This window comes from Pristis pectinata, chromosome 17, assembly GCF_009764475.1.
Source record: "Pristis pectinata isolate sPriPec2 chromosome 17, sPriPec2.1.pri, whole genome shotgun sequence".
NCBI lineage: Eukaryota > Metazoa > Chordata > Chondrichthyes > Rhinopristiformes > Pristidae > Pristis > Pristis pectinata.
This window is the reverse complement of record NC_067421.1, coordinates 3,939,414-3,961,392: the sequence shown is the minus strand read 5'-3', so window position 1 is coordinate 3,961,392 and position 21,979 is coordinate 3,939,414.

Here is a 21,979-nt window from a genome sequence, read left to right as displayed (position 1 = left end):
TAATACGGCAACGATGAAAGGTGACAGGAATGGATCGAATGTTCTGGACTCTGTTCCCACTATACGGTACTGCCAGAGCAGGGGTGGAGATTCAGAAGTTAGCAGCAGCTCTGGAAGAGCTTGCTAGCAATACGGCCGACGGTTTAGGGGACACTTAATCGCAGGTGAACAGCATAACAACCGAGATGATAGCCATCCACCTGACAGTATTGCAGAATAGGATGGCGTGGGACTTTATCCTGGCAGAGAAGGGGTGGTGGGGGGGGGCACTTGCGCCATGATAGGGAAGGAATGCTGCACATTTATACCTGATGTTTCTTCCAATATCACTGACCTGTCCCAGCACATTCATAAGAACATCTCCAATATTAAGCAGGCAGGGAATAGGTGAACTTAGATGGGAGTGGGGAAGCTGGGGGGTTATCGGGATGGAGCAGTTAGCTAGCTAATTTGGCAATTTATGCTTTAATAATCATCGTGGGTCTATTTGTTGGCCTAGCCAAATTAAAATGTATTCTGCACTGGATGATGAGCTCGGTCGAGGGATTCATACCCGTGGAAAAGGTGCTGGTCGCACGTTCGCCCCGAGACCAGGATCACGAGGAACCTTTGAGACCACTACCACCAGAGGAGTATTATCATCATATGATAAAAGGAGGGAATGAGAATGTGTATAAGTTATAATGAAAGGTTAGATGAGTAAAAAGATTCAATCCAGTCAAATGCTTTCCAGCCAGGTGATGTATAAAATGCGGACTTAAGCTTGCAGAGTGTGGACTTGGATTAATGTGGAGTTTCAAATGCAAAGTAGTTAAATACATTTTTGAAACACCTCAGGACAGTAACCGTTCCGATCACCACAGCCGCCGTTCGCTTCATGAAATATTTTGTTTTCAATTTTTGACAGCAAATAGCCACAAAGCGATCAAAGCTGAATAACACCGTCGCCCAGACGGAGCAGTCTCTTACGGCATAAGCTAATGCAATATTCACATTGCCAGCCAGAGCAATGGTCAAGTAACTGGCAGAGAAGTCATGGGTACAATCCGGTTTAAGATCACGCCAGTGATAATGACCAGGAGATCTGTCACAGCCATCGACAGCAGGTAGACAGTGATACATCTGGAGAGATCACATCGTCTGCGGAACATTAACCCAATCACGACCAAGTTAGCTGCACTGGAGGAAAACAAAGGGAGTGTGTGTGTTAGTGATTGTGTGTGTGTGTGTGTGTGTGTGTGTGTGTGTGTGTGTGTGTGTGTGTGTGTGTGTGAATAAGTGTATGTGTGGTGTTTTTATGTGTGCTTATGTGTGTGTTAATGGCAGGAGCATTTTTGTGGTGTGTGTGGAGTGAGTGTGTTTGTGTATTCTGTGTGTATGTTGTGCGTGAGACAAAGAAGTAAAACAGTGGAACTCACAGATAAACTTTGCACTTGACGGGATTCAGTGTAACTTTTATTGCTTTTACACCTGAAACTGAGTTGACAGACAGTTACCCAACTTCAGAGTTCTATCATGTGATTAACTGCGCGTTGATGTTGCAACATCCTTTCGTTTGCATCTTATCAGAGATTCTGTCTCTTTGGAAAGAATCCAGAGCAAGAATGTTACCTTCCACTGTGAACTTTTCACTGAGTTTATACCCTTGTGCTGTTGTTACTGGTTTGAATCTGCGTCTTTCCAGGACTTCAGCGGAAGGTGCTGAGGTCACATCACTGAAATTAGACCAACTGCTCTGCAATTACATGGCTTAACATTTCCTCCCGATTTAAACAATGGAAGCAGTTCTCCATTCTTCTGGCGCCACTAGTGGCCTGGGATGATTGGAAAACGACCGTCAGAGCCTCCACAATTTGTGACCTTGTTTTCTTTAACAACCTCCTCTCTGGATGCATCACAGCTTGGGACAGCAACTGCCAGAACAGTCTCTCTTCTCCCCCCTTCCTTTGGGCAGAAAATACAAAACCTAGAGACCAAGTCCCATCACACTCAAGGACAGCTTCTATCCCGCTTATATCAGACTCCTGAATGGGATTATCATACGATAAAATATGAACTCCTGCTCTCCCAGTCTACCTCACCGTTACCCTTACACTTTATTTGTCCACCTGCACTGCACTTTCTCTGTAAGTCTAACACTATATTCTGCAGTTTGTTTCCTTTTTACCACCTCGATGTAGTTATGTATGGAATAGCATCTCAAACAAAATCCTTCACAGAATGTTGGTACATGTGACAATATTTCCAATATTTCATCCAGATCAGGCAACTTATTCATTTATAAAGATAACACCTGAATCATTTGTTGTAAAGCATGGAAAACGGCCCTTCAGCCCATCGTGTCCATGCCAACCAACAGGGACCCATCGACACCATTCCCAATTCCCAGCACCGACTGTAGACTTCTATATCTTGGCGATTCAAATGCCCAACCAGATATTTCTTAAATACTGTGAGAGTGCCTGCCTCTCCCACTCTCTCAGGCTGTGTGTTCCAGATTCCAACCACCCTCAAGCAGAAAATGATCTTCATCAGATCCATTCTGAACCTCTGATCTTTTACCTTAAACCTATACCGTCTGGTTTTGGCTGCCTCTGCTCTGGTCAGAGAGTGAGCAGCTTCAAGTTCCTGGGCATCAACAGCTAGGAGGAGGGTCTATACTGAGCCCAATACATTGATGCAATCACGAAAAAGCTCGACGGTGTCTCTCCTTCGTTAGAGGTTTGTGGAGATTCTGGATTTCACAAAAGACTCTTGCAAATTTCTCTTGATGTAGTTGGGAAAAAATTCTGTCGGGTTGCATCATAGCCTGGAATGGAGGCTCCAATTCACAGGATTACAGAGGCTGCAGAAGGTTGTACACTCATCCAGCTCCATCATGGGTACAACCCTCCACATCCTCCAGGACATCTTCAAGAAGCATGCCTCAAGAAAGGGGCATCCATCATGGAGCCTCACCATCCTGGACATGCTCTCCTCTCATTACTAACGTTGGGGAGGAGGTACAGGAGCCTGAGTACCCATACTCAATGATTCAGGAACAGCTTCTTCCCTCCGCCATCAGATTTCTGAATTGTCCATGAACACACAAATACTAACTCATTATTCTTTTTTGCACTATTTATTCAATGTTGTAATTTATAGTAAGTTTATGATTTTGCACTGTACTGCAGACACAAAGCAACAAATGTCATGTCATCTGTCAGTGATAATAAATCTGATTTAGATTCTAGAAAACTTTTCGACTATCTGTCCTATTTATACCTCCATCAGGACTCCCTCAGCCCTCTCTGCTCAAGGAATACAAACCCAGTGTATTCTGTCTCTCCTCGTAACTGACGATCCCAGGCATCATCCTGTCATATAAGTGCCATAAGAAAGAAATTGCTTCAATTATTGTTGGGTGTTTACCATCAGAATAAGAAGAGATGATATGTTAGGTATCAAAACCATTGAAGATACAAAAATTCAAAGAAGAAACTCCACTGCTAACTGTGATAAAATGCACAATAAAGAAATAAAATTAGCAAGCAGGAAATTATTCAATTAAAATAGTACAACCAATGGGAGAAAACAATTCGTGATACTGGGAGAATAATAAAGGAGTAAAAATCTACAAATGACAGAAAACAACATTCCCAGTAAACACAGCAATGATGCAACATTTCACAACATTTTGCAGATTAATAATTAACACCAATACTTTACCAGGAATGCATGATGACTGCAATGATGGAATAGAAAGTGACCAACCCTAAGATTTCTGCAACTCCATGCATTGCTAGTGGAAGCTTGAAGCACACAATACACTGCATTCACAGTCTGTTGTATTTAAACCTGACAGCAATCACCAGGGAGTTTATGAGGAAGACATTTTGGTTTTGATGCTGATTATATTAATTGAAACCAGCAATTTAAAGCAGCTGATGCCAATAATTGTTTTGATGAATATTTGTGCATGAAGTGTAATCCTGCCTCCATTTCTTCTAAGAAAAGTAAGGACCATCTAAACGGGTGGATAGAATTGGTGAAAGTTATATTTCGCTCATTGAACACAACAACCTGGATCAAGATGATTTTGGCAACAAAAGATGAACAGACATATTGCATTTAGTTTATTGTCATCTGCACAAGTACATACCAGTGCAATTAAAAACTTACTTGCAGCAGCATCACAGATACACAGCATCAGATGAGCAGCTTTTGCAAGAAAAACATTAAAAACACTGTCACGAACCAGCAACAAAAGAAACACACTGAGCATGATTCAGTGTTAAAAACTATTTTGTTAATCACTACTTATGACCATACGTAAAATAAAAGTAAAAATGTTAGTATGTTAGAATTCAAAAATGTTAAACCTTGAACGTTAACCCCAAAACTAAACTCTTCCTGTGTGTGTGACAAAGTCCCAAACTCCAAGTTCAGGAATGGTTCTTAAAGTTCAGTTCCGCAAGCCATAAGGTGAAACATGAGCACGGGCTTCTTCAACAACCACCGTTGTCTGAAGATAAGACGTAGATGTAGAGAAACAGAGAGAGTAATTACGACGTCCAAATGTTCCACGATGGAACCCAAACGACACTTCAGTGTTTACTCGGTAGTGACTTCCTCACCCCGAAAAGCATCCTAATCGTGGTCGTCCACACACAAATACTTGTTTCCTTCTACAGGTCAGCAACAAAGTGAACTCCACCGGATTACTTCCAACTTCCATACATGGATTTCAGTGGCAGACACAGTTATTGTTTCTCATCCATCGATAGAGAAAACTAGCAGACTGGTGCCTCTCTCCCTTCTCTCTCTCTCTCTCTCTCTCTCTCCTTCTTCTTCAACGTCATTACGTCCTTTATCTTCTATTGACGTAAGCACGTCCCCCCCCCACACACACACACACACTCTCTCTATCTTAAAGGGACTTCCACCGAGTCTGTAACAACACAAATTATACACTATTTTTACAACAAAGAACACAAGGAGAATTTAAAAAAGAATGTCCATTTCAGTGCAAAGTGATGAAATTTTCATATTGTTGGTAAACTCCAGTGATGAAGGTTGCGCTATTTTGTTCACGAACTGCATTGTTGAAGGGAAGTAACTGTTATTGAACCTGGTGGTGTGAGACTTCAGGCTTCTGTACCTCCTGACCGATAGTAACTGTGAGAACATGGCAGAGCCTGGATGGTGGGGATCTTTGATGATTGATGTCGCTTTCTTGTAGCAGCACTTCCTGTAGATACTTCCAGTGGTGGGGAGGGATGTGCTCGTGATGTATTGGGCAGAGTTCACTTCTCTCTGCAGATGTTTGTTGGAGTGTTCAGTGATAATCCAAACCTCCTTAATTTCCCAAGATAGTAAAGCCGCTGACACGCCTACCCTTGTGATTGTGTCTGTGTTCAGGGCCCAGGACAGCTCATCCGAGACGTTAACACCCAGGAATTTAGATCTGCTCACTCTCTCCACCACCATTCCCTATTGCAGACTGGCACATGTAGCTCTCCTGGTCAACAATCAGTTCTTCAGTTCCACTGACATTGGGTGAGAGATCGTTTCTACAGCACCTCTCAAACAGGTGTCTAATTTCATTCCTCAAAGCACTCATCACCACCTGTCATTTGTCCAACAGCAGTGGTGTCATCAGAAAATTTTTATATGGCATTGGAGTTGTGCTTAACCACACATTCATGTGTGTATAAAGAGTAGAGCAGGGGGCTAAGCACGCATGCTGGAGGTGCACCTGGGCTGATAGTCAGTGAGGAAGAGATGTTGTTACTAATCCTCACTGACTGAGGTCTGTCGATGAGAAAGTTGTGTGACCAGTAGCAGAGGGAGGCACAGAGGCCCTGGTCTTACAGCTTCATAATGAGTTTGCAATGGATGTTTGTGTTCAACGCTGAGGGCTAAATGTGTGGTATTTATGGCTGTCGATCCAGAGTCATATAATATGTCCAGGTACGAACTCCCGTAGTCGATGAACTGCAGTGTGATGTATGTGTTCCTGTTGTCTAGATGGTCCACAGCAGAGTGAAGAGCCTGAGAAATTGCATCTGCTGTTGACCTGTTCTGGTGGGAGACAAACTGAAGTGTATCCAGTTAATATCTGAGACAGCAGTTGATTCACTCTGAAAACATTTTATCACAGTTGAATTAAGCAGTTGCGGACTGTAGTCATTCAGGTAGGTCACCGCGCTCTTCTTGGGAACTCTTGAAATAGCTCATTATTTGAAGCAGTTGGAAACCTCAGATCTCAGAAGCCAGAGGTTGAATATGTCTGGACACACTCCAGCCAGTTGGTCTGCACAGATTTCTGGTACTCAGCTAGGTGCGCCTTCTGGTCCAAATGTGATTCGTGGATGCACCATCTTGAAAGATGCCCGGACATCGATTGCAGGGTCATCCTGAGATTTGGGGGATCGTGTGGGTGTGTCATAGTTCTCCCTATCAAAGTGTGCATAAAAGGCATTGAGCTCCTCCGGTAGCGATGGATCGTTGTCATTTATGCTGCCCGATCTCACCTTGTCGGAGGTTACATTGTGCAAGTCCTGCCACAGCTTTCGAGCGTCCAAACGTGATACTAGTTTAGTGTGAAATTGCCTCTTTGCTCTCGCAATTGTCTACGCGATGTCGTACCTGGACTTCTGATATGACTCTGGATCGACAGCCATAAATACCACACATTTATACCTCATCAGATGAATATCTTGGTTCATCCAGGGCTTCTGGTTGGGGAAGACTCAGAATGTTTTTGTGGATACACTCTCATCCATGCATGTCCTTATGAAGTGAGTGTTGCAGGTCGAGATTTTCTAATTCAAAGATAGCAGAACCATTGGTGTTGACTTCCATTCAACGTGACACTGACGGCAACTTCAGTAGCGAAATGTGGAACAACCAGTGCACCAAAGGAAATCACTTGAACGTTGAGTAGTTGAGCCTCCTTCATTGTAAATTACCCTGCAAAACGTTCACTTTGTTGCATGAGGTCGGGCAGGACAGTCATTCACATTAATGCTCAGAAAACTGTTGGTGCTTCTCTCATTTATGTGTCATAATTCATTAAGATAATTTTTCACTGGAGTTTGGTTTTATTTGAAGTTGATATTTTGAGATCTTCACGTGTTTCATTATCCTCGATGATCAATGGCCCTATCATTGTCTGGTCTCCTGCTTCACAGGCTTGGGAATCTCCATCGACAGAAAGGTCCGCTGAACCAGCCAAGAGGCTGGGTAACCAGCAGACCGTTCCCTCTGCAAAGGGATAATTCCAATGATCAAATATCCTCCACTTTTCTGGGTCAGTGCAGCTGAAGGAATATAAATAAATCCGGGCATCATGTTTGAGTTTTAAACTGCTTTTTGCATCCTAATTTCTTTCTCATCAGAATTTGTTAGACGTTCATTGGTCGATCAAATTGATGACTTCGGAGCTTCTGGATGGTGGGGATCTGCTTGAATTGAGAGTGGAGAAAACTGGAGCACCCTCCATAAAGATTCCTCGATATTTCAGGGCAGCTGATATTGACGTCAGATGCTCTCCTGGAAGAAACTGATGTGCCTTGTCCAACATGAGCAGGAGAAACATTGAAGCTCTCATATAGTTATACAGCATGGAAACAGGCCCTTTGGCCCAAATCGTCAATGCTGAGCATGTCACAAATGGAGGTCACTAATTTACTTGTCTTGTTCAGCATGAACAGGAGGACTTCCTATCAATGTAGCAAAAGTACTTTTCTTCAAGTGAATCAAACTTTGAGGCCAAATAATGTAATGAATTACTTTGAGATACTAACACATGGAAAAACCATAACTAGCTTTGAGAAATATTTTTTCCAATGTTATTACTATTTTCCACAAAAGGAATTAGTGAATTGGTGCTTACAAAATTTTTAGATTCATGCAATATAAGTTTTTATCCATAAAAACACGATCTGAACATAAAATATGTCTGGAAATTTAATATGGAACACGAAATCCTATATTGGGAATGAACAAGGCACCAACAAAACATATTGTCCACAGGGGTAGTAACTTCCCTCCAGTGAATGATTTTCTGATCAATGTGTTTATCAACTGCTTCACTTAAAACAATAGGTAACGGCACCACTTAAAGGAGTTATCACGGTGTAACATGTTGCTTTTGGTTAAATTGTTCACAAAGTGATATAAAGCAGAGCAAAATTAGTAGAAAACAGACTAATTTCTTTGTTGGGTACTAAAAGGGACAACATAAGTAGACACACACACACAGAAACACACACACACACATACACACTCACACATACACAGACACACATACACACTCACACACACAGACACATATACACACTCACACACACACACACTCACACATACACAGACACACACTCACACACAGTCGGAACTTCACTGGGGATGCCCTTTGCTCCTGAGGTCCTGTTAGTTTTTGAGTCATCATGCGAGCTTTTCAACATATGGTTTGTAAAGAGGGGAGGCACAGAGCAGGGAAACTGGCCCTTCTTCCCAACATTTCCATGCAGATCAATTGCCCATCTAAGCTCGTCCCACTTGCCCACATTTGGCTTGAGTGTTTCCAGCATTTTCTGATTTTATTTCAAATTTCCAACATCTGCAGTTGTTTATATTGATTTTGCTGATCTTTAGGTATCCTGCCTCCGACTGCACCTCCAACATAATGTTCAAGGAACCCGTCTCACCGGCATTCAATGAACTACAATGGCTACATCTGCCAAATCAGCTCTTTTTTTCCTCCTTGATCTGTCTAACAGAAGGACCAACAAACTTCTTCTGTCCTTTCCAATTACCCCTACAATGATTCTACTTCCTAGTACTTCATGTTCCTTTCTCACCAGTGTCCTAATGCTGTTGTGTTATCAGACCTACCCTGCTCCTTTCCATTGGTGAATCTGCCAACCGCTCCGTAGCACTAATAAATGCTCCGGGATATTCAGCTTTCTTCCTTGTGACCAGAACTCTGTAATGTCCAGTAGACCAGCCCCTCTTGGGACTGCAAATCATGTAACTTGTTGCAAGTGGGTGACACAGTGGGGCAGCAGGAGGTGTTGCTGCCTCACAACTCCGATGACCAAGGTTCAATCCTGACCTCTGGTGTTGTCTGTGTGGAGTTTGTACGTTCTCCTTGTGACGGCTTGGGTTTCCTCCTACATCCCAAAGACATCGATGCAATCACAACGCCAGCGTCTTGACTTTCTTCAGAGGTTAAGGAGGTTTGGCTATAATCAAATTAAAAAAGTTCCACAGACGTACTGGTAAAAGTATCCTGACTGGGTGCATTGTGGTCTGAACGGCAATTCGAATGCGCAGGAACATAAGCTGCAGATAGCCGTGGACTCTGCCCAATACATCACGGGCACCTCAAGAAGGCAACATACAGCAACAATGATCCCCACCATCTGGGCCATACCATTTTTCGCCGCCACCATCAAGCCTGAAGACGCACTAAAAGTTCAAGAACAGCTGATTCCCTTCAACCATTTGGTTCTTCAACCAACCAGCAAAATCTGAATCAGAAGTTTTTAGTGGACTTTTTTTTTCTTTGAATTGTGTTTTCTTCTAAATATTGTGTGCAATTCACGTTTAATTTATATTTTTCTTGCGAATGCTGCTCTCTGATGCGATATTCCTGTGATCCTGCTGCAAATAAGTTTTCCATTGCACCTGTGCATACATGGACTTGTATATATGACAATAAACTCGACTTTGACTTTAATTTTGACTTTATGACTGAGCAGGTGAGATGATAGCAAAGAAGATGATTGGGCTTTGCAACATAAACTGTTCCCAAAGAATAAAGGTTGTTTATTTTAGTAATTTATTGATGATAGTCAGTGGATATTTCAGCCCCAGCTTTGTCTCATCTCTGATATTACTCTGTGTCCCTGCATAAATAAATGGGTTCACGCAGGAACACAAGTACTGAAGCGCATACCCGCTTTCTTCCAGAGGGAAAATTGAGTCACTGAAATTGGAACCTGAAAAGAAAGAGATGTTGGAAAAGCGAATGTAGAGGACAGCCACAATAGGATGAAGATACCCGAGATACTTAGGAGCAGGACGATAGACTTCCTGCGGCTGTCCGTCTCTGGGTTGCTCTGTCTCTCACTGTTTTCGCTGCCCTGGAGTTTCCTGTGGATTCTAATGGCCCTTAAAATGTGCCTGATAGTGAGGAAATTGAGCAGCAAAATTAGCACGAATGGCAGACAAGGGACGAAAATGCTGTCGATCCAGTCAAATGCTATCCAGCCAGGCGAGGTATAAAATACTGACTTAAGTTTGCACGGTGTGAGCTCGGTTTTATGTGGAGGTTCATACATAAAATACATAAATACATTTTTGAAACAGCTCAGGGCAGTAACCGTTCCGATCACCACAGCCGCCGTTCGTTCTGTGCAATATTTTGTTTTCAATTTTTGGCAGCAAATAGCCACAAAGCGATCAAAGGTGAACATCACCGTCACCCAGACGAAGCAGTCTCTTACGGCGTAAGTTGCAGCGACATTCACACTGCAGGCGGGAGCGATGGTCAGGAAATTCGACGGAAAATTCATTGGAACAATCCGGTTTAATATCACGCCCGTGAAAATGACCAGGAGATCCGTCACCGCCATCGACAGCAGGTAGACAGTGATACATCTGGAGAAAACACATCTCCTGCTGAACATTACCCCCAAGCACAGCCAAGTTAGCTGCAATAGAGGAAGACAGAGGGAGTGAGGGTGTGTTCGTGATTGTGTGTGTGTGTGTGTGTGTGTGTGTGTGTGTGTGTGTGTGTGAGAGAGAGAGAGAGAGAGAGAGAGAGAGAGCGAGGATGAGTGTGCAGTGTGAAAATGCATGTGTGTGTGTTTCTGTCTGTTCATGTGTGGGTGTGGCATGAATGTTATTTGAAAGTATGTGGTGTATATTTTAGTTTTTGAATGTGTGTTGTACAAAGAAGAAAAACAGTGGAATTCACAGGTAACCTTGTACTTAACAGTATTCCGTGTGGCTTTTATTGCTTTGACTTGAAACTGAGGTGACAGACAGTTACCCCACCCAGAATTCTATCATTCACTGCGCTGTGATGTTTGTATCGTACAACAGAGTCTCTGTGAAAAAGATCCACAGCAAGAACGTCATTTTCCACTGAAAACTTCATCACAAACAAACCACTGATTTTCATATTGTTCATCACCTTTTCGTATAAAAGGACAATTCTCAAAAAAGCTTCTTTTTCTACAAGTTTCACCCCATCCAATATTTTTCCCTCTTGTACAACAATGTCATCGACTCCTCCTCTTGTGAAGAAACCCAAGTGGATGTTTGGAACTCAAGCTGATATGTTTATATTTAATCCATATTTGGATGTGTATTTGAAGAATGCTGTCAATATGGTGCTAAAAAGTGGGATGAGGCTTTTTCCACTGGCACAGAGACAGTGCACCAACTGGTTCAACATTGTAAACCTTCATAACTCAGTTAAATCACAGATCACTGCTGCAAAGCTGCGCTCCCTCGGATGACCCTTTCGCATGCACGTCTTCATCCACCAAACCAATTCTGTATTTCACTCCGATCCCTCCTCACATGCACCACTAATAATCTGGTTTCTCCATTCTGCAGGCAGTTAAGATACCGCAAATCTTTCTCCTTGAACAAGAATACAAACATCAAGCCCTATTACATCATGCACTCCTCGTCTATTTATTAGAGCTGAGATACTATCCATCTGGATTTATCAATGACCGATCTTCCACAGTAAACTCTCCTTAAATTTACTGTCAACACCTCTCTGCAGCCAGTACACTGAATCACAAAACCTCCAGTTAAAATACTCAGCCTACACTTACTGACTTACTGGTTCCTCAGTTCCACTGTTTCAATATCCTTGGGCTGTTTTCGAAGCACACCACGTCTTGTTTGAAACTCCTTCATTTAATTTTGTTGATGTTACAATCGATATCAAAACTAGATTAATTGACCAAAACCAGTGTAGAAGTTTAGATGTTGTAAAGAAGTTACACTCCACTATCTGTGATAATATGCACTCCAAAGAAATAATATTTAAAAAGAAAAAAAAAGTTCAATTAAACTGGTGTATCCAAAGGAAGAAAAAATATTAAAGGGTATTAATATACTGGGAGAATAGCAAAGGGATAAGAATGTACAGTTGACAAAAAGCAACAATCCCAGTAAACACAGCAATGATGCAACATTTCACAACATTTTGCAGATTGATAATTAACACCAATACTTTACCAGGAATGCCGATAACTGCAATGCTGGAATAGCAAATGGCCAACCCCAAGATTTTTGGAATTCCATGCATTGCTGTTGAAAGCTCTAAGCCTACAATACTCTGCATTCACAGTCTTTATTTATACCCGATTTTAGTCACCAGGGAGCATATTAAGAAGGCATCTTTGTTTTTTATGCCAATAATATGTTAGAACAAACAACGTAAAGCAGATGATGTCGATATTTTGATGAATAATTGTGTCGAAAGTGTAACCCTGCTTCCATATCTTCAAGAAAAGTAAGGGCAGATCTAAAGGTGGATGTCATGGTGAAAGCTGTCTTTGGCCCGTTCAACACTGCAAACTGGAACAATATATGTCTGCCATTAAGAAAGGAACAGTTTAGTTTCTGGGGTGAAATTGAGCAAAGAAGGGAGAAAGGTGCTAACCATGATAGTAATTCAGTTTTAGAAGGTAAAAGGTTAATCATCGTTGAAGATTTAAATTTTGTCACACTGGACATTGGAGGGTTAAAGCTGAAGCATCCGACGGCAAGAACTGCAATTAAACAGAATTAGAGACAACAGAGGAAGCAGTTCAAGGATACAAATAATTACTTATTGAATTACTTGAGTAACCGATAAATGAAGGAAAATCGGTTTGATTCATAAAGGGTGTTGATTACCAAGAGAAGTGGGAGCTGGTGTAAAATCAGCAAAGGATGTATCAACTGGAAGAGACTGCAGAGATCAGGAGATAATGATTCAAAGTCAAAGTCGAGTTTATTGTCATTTGTGCAACTACATATATGCACGGGTGCAAGGAAACATTTCGTTAGTGTTGCAGGCCCAGATATTCTGATTCTAAGATGACAGAACTGTTGGTGTTGACTTTGATTCACCATGACACTGCCGGTAACTTCAGGAGTTAATTATGTGTGCAGCGAAACGTGGAATTGAGGAAGTAAAGGGTTAAAAACTGTAACCATAGCAATAGCTGATAGAAAAAGTACATCGCAAGCAAGAGCACGCAAGCTGCTGACTCAATGGATAAGGTGTTAATTGCTGTGTCCGGTACCTTGGTGGCAGGTCAACATACCAGGCAAAATAAGGGTGCTGGGTGTAATAAAGAGACTGGAGGAAGCTTGTTTTAAACAATGAGGGTGAGACCTGTCTTTGAATCTCTTGATTATAACTCAGTTATGTTGCACAATAGGTGCGATGTCTGTCTTTGGTCCTCTGAGGTCTGAACGAAACTTGTGGAGCTGAAATCATTAAGTGTGTGTGCCAATATCTGTATAAATCACTGTCTGCTGCTTTAGACTGCGGAGAGCTCCGATAAAGACTCTGCATGAGAGTTTGAAGAGAATTCTCCCACAGTAAACGTGCTTTACCGAAACAACCTTGTGGCACTGTGTTACTTTGCAGCAGACAGAAGTGGGAACTCAAAGTCGGGAAAACAATTTGGAGATCCAGCCAGGAGTCCAAGACGAGGTTTCAGAAGCGGCGTGAGCGATCGACAGGGATAACGTCTACCTGAGACGGAAGGGCACACAGGGTAAGATTCACTTTGTTCCCTCTCAGGGAGTCGGACACCTGATCGATCCCTTCGCTTGTCGAATATCCTCTGACGGACTCCTCGCGAACCTGTCCGAGTGCCACAGGTAAGAGGGGTTCTATAGTAAGAGACCCCAGTTAGGTTCGTGTTCGGGGTTCGAGTCCCCAGTTAGTTTCAAGTTCATGGTTCGAGTCCCAGTTAGTTTCAGGTTCGGGGTTCAAGTCCCAGTTAGTTTCAGGTTCGGGGTTCGAGTCCCCAGTTAGTTTTGCGTTTGGGGTTCAAGTCCCCAGTTTTGGGTTTGGGGTTCGATTCCTCAGGTTTGGGTTTTAACTTTGTGAATTTTAAAGTTTTGAGCTCTGTTTTGAGATCGCTTCTCCGGTACTACCACCCTGCCTTAGACTGGTTCTTAAGAGGGAAAATCTCCCACGGGAAGGTCAGGAGCCTGAAGTGGTGAAGGAACGAGACCGATCATACAGTTATTTGTACAGTGCGGTCGGAAAAAATGGAACAAACTCTCTATAAGTCTGGGTCCAATAACCCACTAGCTAAGTTATGTAAAGACGATCCGAAAAATGAGAATAACTTCCGTAAATTATCAGCATGCCTCCATAAAAAAGATTGGGAAATGAAATATGGCCATTGGGGGAACTTGGGATGTGGATAAGTGCCTAAAAGCAGCAAGGGTGATTTGGGAGAGCAATACAGGGGGAAAATGGGAAATATTAATGTCGACTTGGAGAAAAACGGCCGAAGGCCTAACAAGTAGATCTAAACAGAGTAGTTGGGAACATAATGCGCGCAGAATGGGGGAATCAATGTGATGAAAAGGGAAATCCTAAGAGTTGGGGAGTTCTGAAGTCTCAATTTGGAGACCACGATGCTGAAAGGAACAGAAGGGAGAGGGAGGGGTAGATCAGGCAAAAAGGGAAAAAACATAGGAATAAAAAATAGAAAAAAATGATAAATTGAAGTTACCTCCCGACACGTCTGGTGTGCCCGTTGTTCCAAAGTAATGATACGAACGAAAGTGAGGAGGATTGTATGGTCCAACCCAAAGCACCTACCTACCCCACCTTTCACTGCCGCCCCCATATAATGCGACGAGTCCGCAAACCGTTCCGCTCTCACCACCAACGACTGCCAGCCAAGTCCCGCCCCAAGGACAATTCCATGGCCCTATTGAGTCGCGAACTAGAAATCAGCTTAGACGGAGAGAAAGCCCGCATACGAATGGTTCCAAGGCCGCGGACAAGCGCCGGGACTTTTTGGTAGGGGACAGACCGTTAGTAGATCCTCAGACGGACACTGCTTGTGACTCCGTTTCTACCACTGATAATGACTACACTAAAGATCCCGGCCCACCACCTATGCTGAATGAGGTAAAGGGTATCCCATGCACCCTAACGGCCCAAGAGCCCCAGCGGACCGATCCCCTTACGCACTACCACCGCCCCCTTGTAAGTACCCAGGACCCGGGGACCCCAACAACCCGCATCAGCAAGCTTCAGGTCGGCAGGATGCTACCTTTGTGGGGTACCTGACCATTGGCAGCGGGACTGACTCCACTACCACCATCTGCAGGCTAGACCCCCCAGTAAACGACAACCTTTTTCGACTAGCAAACCCGTTTTTCGCCTAACTAGCTGTGGGAAGTAACCATTCCATGTACCCAGCCCTCACCGATAACCCGGACGATGAACCTACCATCAGTTTCTTAGTTGAGAGAAAACCAATCCCCTTTATGATGCGGGGGCCAATACCTCGACCTTGGAAGCTCCTTGAATCACCCAGCACGATTTCATTGAGCGGGTGAGGGTACAACAGCTTGATTTCAAGTACCTAATGAATCGTGGAATAAGTCGGGCTTGATGTCCCCTCACATTACCCTGTCAGTTACAGACAGACACAGGCCTATACGGGGTTCTTCAGATAGTGGCAGAAGGGACCCTGACATATTACCTCACCCCTTTCTCGGTGACAGGCTGTTTACGCCACCATCAGCTCCACCGACTCCCTTTGGATGAGCCAAACCCCAATTCATGGGCCGCGTCGAAAGCTGAGGTAGGGTTCACCCCAGTGACCCCAGTCAAAATCCGTGTAAAACCAGGAGCACAACTGCCTTCCGTCCCACAGTACCCCCTTCGGAGAGAGGCAGTTGACGGAATAACCCATTTAGTAGATTCATTCTGCAAACAGGGCATCCTGGTTCCTTGCCAATCGCCCTGCATCAGTCAGTGGTTGTTTATTCCTCCCATAGAGTAACGGCACTCCTGACCTCCCATCAGACTCAAAGCCTTACCCAGGCACGCTTAAAACGATATGAGGTAGCTCTCCTGAATAACCCACTCCTCGCTTATGTAAAGAACCTCCTCCAAGCCATCCTCCTCGCTGACAAATTGGCCATCATGAAATTCTCGGCTCACCTCTCAGACGCCTCCCTAGTAACACAGGGCAATAACAGGGCAGACGCGGAGGCTAAATTGGCAGCACGTCAGGGGTCTAAAATTGTTTCGACTGCGGAAAAATGGGCGGTTGCTCGTAAGCCAACAATAAAAACACAGGGCACCACAGACATGGTCACTGTGCAGTACCTACAGGGGGACGCCCCTGACTCAGAAAGACAAGTATGGAAGGCGTACGGGTGTACGCACTCTGCGCCACATGGCCTCTGGACTACTCCAGTCGGTCAAGTATGTATACCTGATTCCTTGTTACTGATGTTTATTGACTTCATACATTCTGACACCCACCTTGGCAAGGAGGGAATGAGCAACATTTTACTCCGTACCAGGTGGCACCCCAGATTGGAGTAAACATCACGTTTGTGTTTAATATGCCAAAAACCCAATGCTGGGAAAGGGGTGAGGTGCACCTCAGGCAGAACCCCCTTGCCAGGTGATCCTTCTGAATGTATACAACTTGATTTTATTGAATTACCGCGAGTACATTGTTATAAGTACTGCCTTATTATTGTTGATATATTTAGTAGATGGAATGAAGCTTTCCCAAACACCAACAATAAGGCCTCAACGGTGGTGAAGTTATTGCTTACAGAGATCACACCAAGGTTTGGGGTACCCCGACAGATAAGTTCAGACAATGGTCCCCACTTCATAGGGAAAATAGATAAGGAATTGTACGAGGAACTGCATATCGAACAGCAGTTCCATTGCACCTACCACCGTCAGGCAGCGGGTATAGTAGAACGAACTAACAGCACCCGGAAGAATAAATTAAGTAAATTAGTATCAGAGACAGATCTAAATTGACTGAAGGTTCTCACCTTAGCATTATACCACATGAGAATTACACTCCCCCCCCCCCACTCCGCCACTGGGGTGTCGGCTGCCGAAATTGTCTATGGACGTCCGGGAAGAACCCCATGGAATGCTTACATCCAGCCCCCCACCCAGGTTGACCTTAATATCATGAGGGATGAACTACAAAGGTACTTAAGACAATTTACGCCCTCTTTCAAGTTTCTTCATTCACAGGTGGAGAGCGCCTTTAAACCACTGGAAGGAGAGGACGCGGAGCTGCCTGACCTGGAAGTCGGAGATTCGGTACTGATACAGGATTAGGATCGCCCGAAACAGGGGCCTCAGTGGAAAGGCCACTTCCAGATACTACTCCAAACACCAATAGCTGTGAAAGTACAGGGCCAGGAACGCTGGATTCATCTGAGTGACTGTAAACGATGGCCACTGGAAGGAAAATGATGTTTCTTACATTTGGACTCCTAACCATTACCGGTACTCTTGCGTGGGTGTGAGAGGATAATTTGTTTTACAAAGCACATATGCAGCTACATGGGAATCGCACCGTTTGCTTCCACTTGGTAGAATCAGTGGAAGGTTTTTTTGTAGCCACACCAATCTGGAGCCCCAGGGCTCTCTTAAAATATGAACACTCAAAAACACAGTGTATTGGGCTGACGGGAACTTGTTGCCGGGTAAATGCTTGGTAAAGGATGGGGTTGTGGGATAGCGATCGAACAGCACCCGATGTCATGTGCCAGCACCACTTGTACAGAGAGGATATGTGGATTTAGGGGAGCATTGCATTTAGGTGTGAGTGTGTCACCACGTGGTATGTTTAGATTCTGAAGTTTCAGTTGTTCCAATAGATACATCAGTGAGCAATGGTAATGGTGGAGACTGAAGATGGAATTTACTTGCAGCTCTGGAGAAATCAAGAGGTGCTGAATTACACAGAGACAACTATTTTGCCATAAACTACAGGTTTCTAAACCTGTCATGAACACACACCTTTATTATGAATGAAAACAACGTTAGTGCTATCTTTCTATTGCACACACTGGATTTTAAATACAAATTTCTTTTTCTTTTTGTAGTTGCTGGCGATTTCACGTGGCCTCGCTAAGTGTGGTGAATGATTTTCCATTATAGGTTGCTCCTGCTTTATGGCTTCCGGCATCTTTATAAAACCCCGGATCTCCTTTACTTATGACGCAGTAGACGTTAACCCAGGACCTGAACAGCAACAATAAGAAGGGTTATATAAACTGCCCGGAGAAAACAACTCTGAGATACAACACAGTCAGATGGAGACACAGGAGGCATCTGTGGGAGGAAAGGAATTGTCGATGTTCCGGGTCGAAACCCTGCCTGAAATATCTACAATTCCTCCCCTCCCACAGATGCTGCTCAACCCGCTGATTTCCTCCAGCACCTTATTTGTTATAACACAGTCAGGATGTATTATACTGACTGTATAATAGTATTATACTGACGTGGATTGGAGAATGTCTAATGTTATCCCACTTTTGAAGAAAGGAGGGAGGGAGAAAACGGGGAATTATCGTCCAGTTAGCCTAACATCTGTGGTGGGGAAGATTCTAGAGTCCATTATTAAGGATGAAATAGCGGCATATTTGGATAGCAATGATAGGATTGGGTCGAGTCAACATGGATTTACCAAGGGCAAATCATGCTTCACTAATCTACTGGAGTTTTTTGAGAATGTAACCAGGAAAATAGACGAGGGAGATTCAGTGGATGTTGTATACCTCGACTTTCAGGGGCATTTGATAAAGTGCCGCACAGGAGATTGGTGGGTAAAATTAGGGCTCATGGAATTGGGGGGGGGGGGGGGGTGGGTATTAACATGGATAGAAAACTGGTTGGCGGATAGGAAACAAAGGGAAGGGGTGAATGGATGTTTCTCAGAATGGCAGGCCGTGACTAGTGGGGTGCCACAGGGCTCGGTGCTGGAATCGCAGCTGTTTATGATCTATGTTGATGATTTAGATGAAGGCATTGTGAATAACATTAGCAAGTTTGCTGATGATACAAAGTTGGGTGGCAGTGCGACATGTGTAAAGGAAGTTAGGGGAATTCAAGGTGATTTGGATAGGTTGGGTAAGTGGGCAGAGACTTGGCAGATGAAGCTTAATGTGGATAAGTGTGAGGTTATCCACTTTGGGAGCAGGAACAGGAAGGCGGATTATTATCTGAATGGTGTGGAGTTAGGTGAGGGGGAAATTCAAAGGACTCCTGTCCTTGTTCATCAGTCACTGAAAGTGAATGAGCAAGTGCAGCATGTTGGAATGTTGGCCTGTATTACAAGGGGAATTGAGTACAAAAGCAAAGAGATTCTTTTGCATTTGTACAGGGCCCTGGTGAGACCACTCCTGGAGTATTGCGTACAGTTTTGGTCTCCAGGTTTAAGGAAGGATATCCTGGCTATAGAGGGCGTGCAGCGTAGAGTTACGAGGTTAATTCCGGGGATGTCGGGACTGACATGCTGAGAGGTTGGAGAGACTGGGATTGTACACACTGGAATTGAGAAGATTGAGAGGGTATCTGATTGAAACATACAGGATAATTAAGGGATTGGACAAGATAGAGACAGGAAATATGTTCCAGATGTTGGGGAAGTCCAGGACCAGGGGGCATGATTTAAGAATAAGGGCTAGGCCGTTTAGGACAGAGGTGAGGAAAAACTTCTTCTCCCAGAGGGTTGTGAATTTGTGGAATGCACTGCCTCAAAGGGCAGTGGAGGCCAATTCTCTGGGCACTTTCAAGAAGGAGCTAAATAGGTTTCTTATAGATAGGGGAATCAAGGGATATGGGGCCAAAGCAAGAACAGGATATTGATTGTTGAGGATCAGCCATGATCTCAAAATGGCGGTGCAGACTCGAAGGGTCGAATGGTCTACTTTTGCTTCTATTGTCTATTGTCTATTGGAGAGAAATCAATCTATAAAACACTTGTTCAGTCACTTGTTGCAAAGTCCACAAGCAGAGTGCAGACAGAGAACACACTGAGATATATAAACTCGTGCATGGACGTGGTCGGCCCAGGGGCCCGTTTCTGGACTGTTTAACTCTCGCACTCTCTCTGTGAGATGCACATTTATAGACACTTAAGCAGCAGATAAAGATTCAAAAATACACAAAAATATTTTAGCGAAACATACACACCAATATTTGATAGGAATGTGCATAAATAAATTACACAAAATTCAAAAGCACACGCAGTAAATTAATGGCACATTTTAGCATCGATCTGTTGTACTACTGAATGATTCATTATATTCTCAAACTCTGAATCCTGAGAACAGAAACGTGAGAAGCTGTTTAATCCAGTCATGTGAACCAAATGGCAAAACATAAACAGCAGGTGACCCAGGAGTTACTATTGGGAGATGGAAGTGTGATGCGCCTCAGCAATCAATGATGAGAGATTTAAGTAGTGGAAAGATCCAAGGGTTAGTGTTGTAAACAATGGGGTTACCCAAGCACGGAGGCTGGGACTGTTCACAGTGGAGCGTGGGTGATGTACACAGTGGGATGTCCCAGTGTTCATGTGGGTGATGTACACAGTTGGAGGTCAAAGGGATCTGTGCTCACAGGAGTAAGACCAAGTCGATCCTGCTCCGCCATTCATTAAGATCATGTATTACATTCCAGTTCAATCTTATTTTTCCTGCTCCACTGCCATTTCCTTAAATTTCTTAATTTCCAGAAATCTCGTGACCTCTATTTGACTGAACCCAATGGGTGAGTCTCCACAGCATGCCAGGGTAGAGAATTCCAAAGATTCACCATCCTCTGAATGAACAGAAATCTCTTCATTTGATTCTGGAACACTTATTCCGAGAACCTTCAGCCAGAGGAACAATTTTCCTGCATCCAGCATGTCAACCCTGTGAGCATTTTGTAGGCTGCAGTGCAATGCAAACTCCTCCCATTCTTCTCAGCTCCACATAATGCAGGACCGGTTGACTCAGTCAAAAGCTGCAGATGTTGGAAATCTGAAACAAACACAGAGAATGCTGGAAACACTCAGCGGGTCATGCAGCACCTGTGGAGAGGGAAACAGAGTTAACATTTCAGACTGAAGATCATTTGAACTGGGAAAGAAAAGAAATAAAAGTCGTGAAGTTGCAGAGAAGGTGGGCTGTGGGATGTACGGGACAAAGGGAACATCTCCGATAGGGTGTGACCAAATGGGTTCATGTCAATGTCACAGTCAAGTTTATTGTCATCTGCACAAGTACATGTCTTCACAGGCACAATGAAATACTTACTTGCAGCGGCAACTTACTTACTCGCAGCAGTAAACATGCTGGAAAGATCAGCAATTATTGTCCTGCCCCAATTGCCTTTCAGAAGCTGGTGGTGAACCATCCTCCTGGTGGAGGTATCCCATAGTGCTGTTCAGGAGGGATTTAGACCCAGTGGCTGTGAAGGATCAGCAATCTATTTCTTTTGCTTATTTCTAACTGTTTGTAATACAGCATGAGATTAAGTTGAGTCCACGACTCTCGGCAGCATCTCAGTGTTCTCGCAGTTGGAGGCAAGTCAGGGTGCTACAACGTGCCCAGAGGGAAGGTGAGGCATTGTTCCTCAAGTTTGAATTGGAACGCACTGTAACAGTGCAGGAGAACAGAGATGGATATGCCTGGGGTGACTGCACAATGTCCAACTCTTCAGCAGATGCAGCCTTCCTGCAGGAAGACCCAGACAACATTCAGCTGTGGGCTGATAAGCAGCAAATGACATTCACACCACAGAAGGAACAGGCAATGAGCATCTCCAAAAACAGAGAGACTGACTGCCTCCCCTTGACATTAAATGGCATTACCACTGCCGAGTCCCTCCACCAACAACGTCCTGGGGGGTGGGAGTCGCCATTGACCCTGTTGGACCAGTTGGAAACACAGT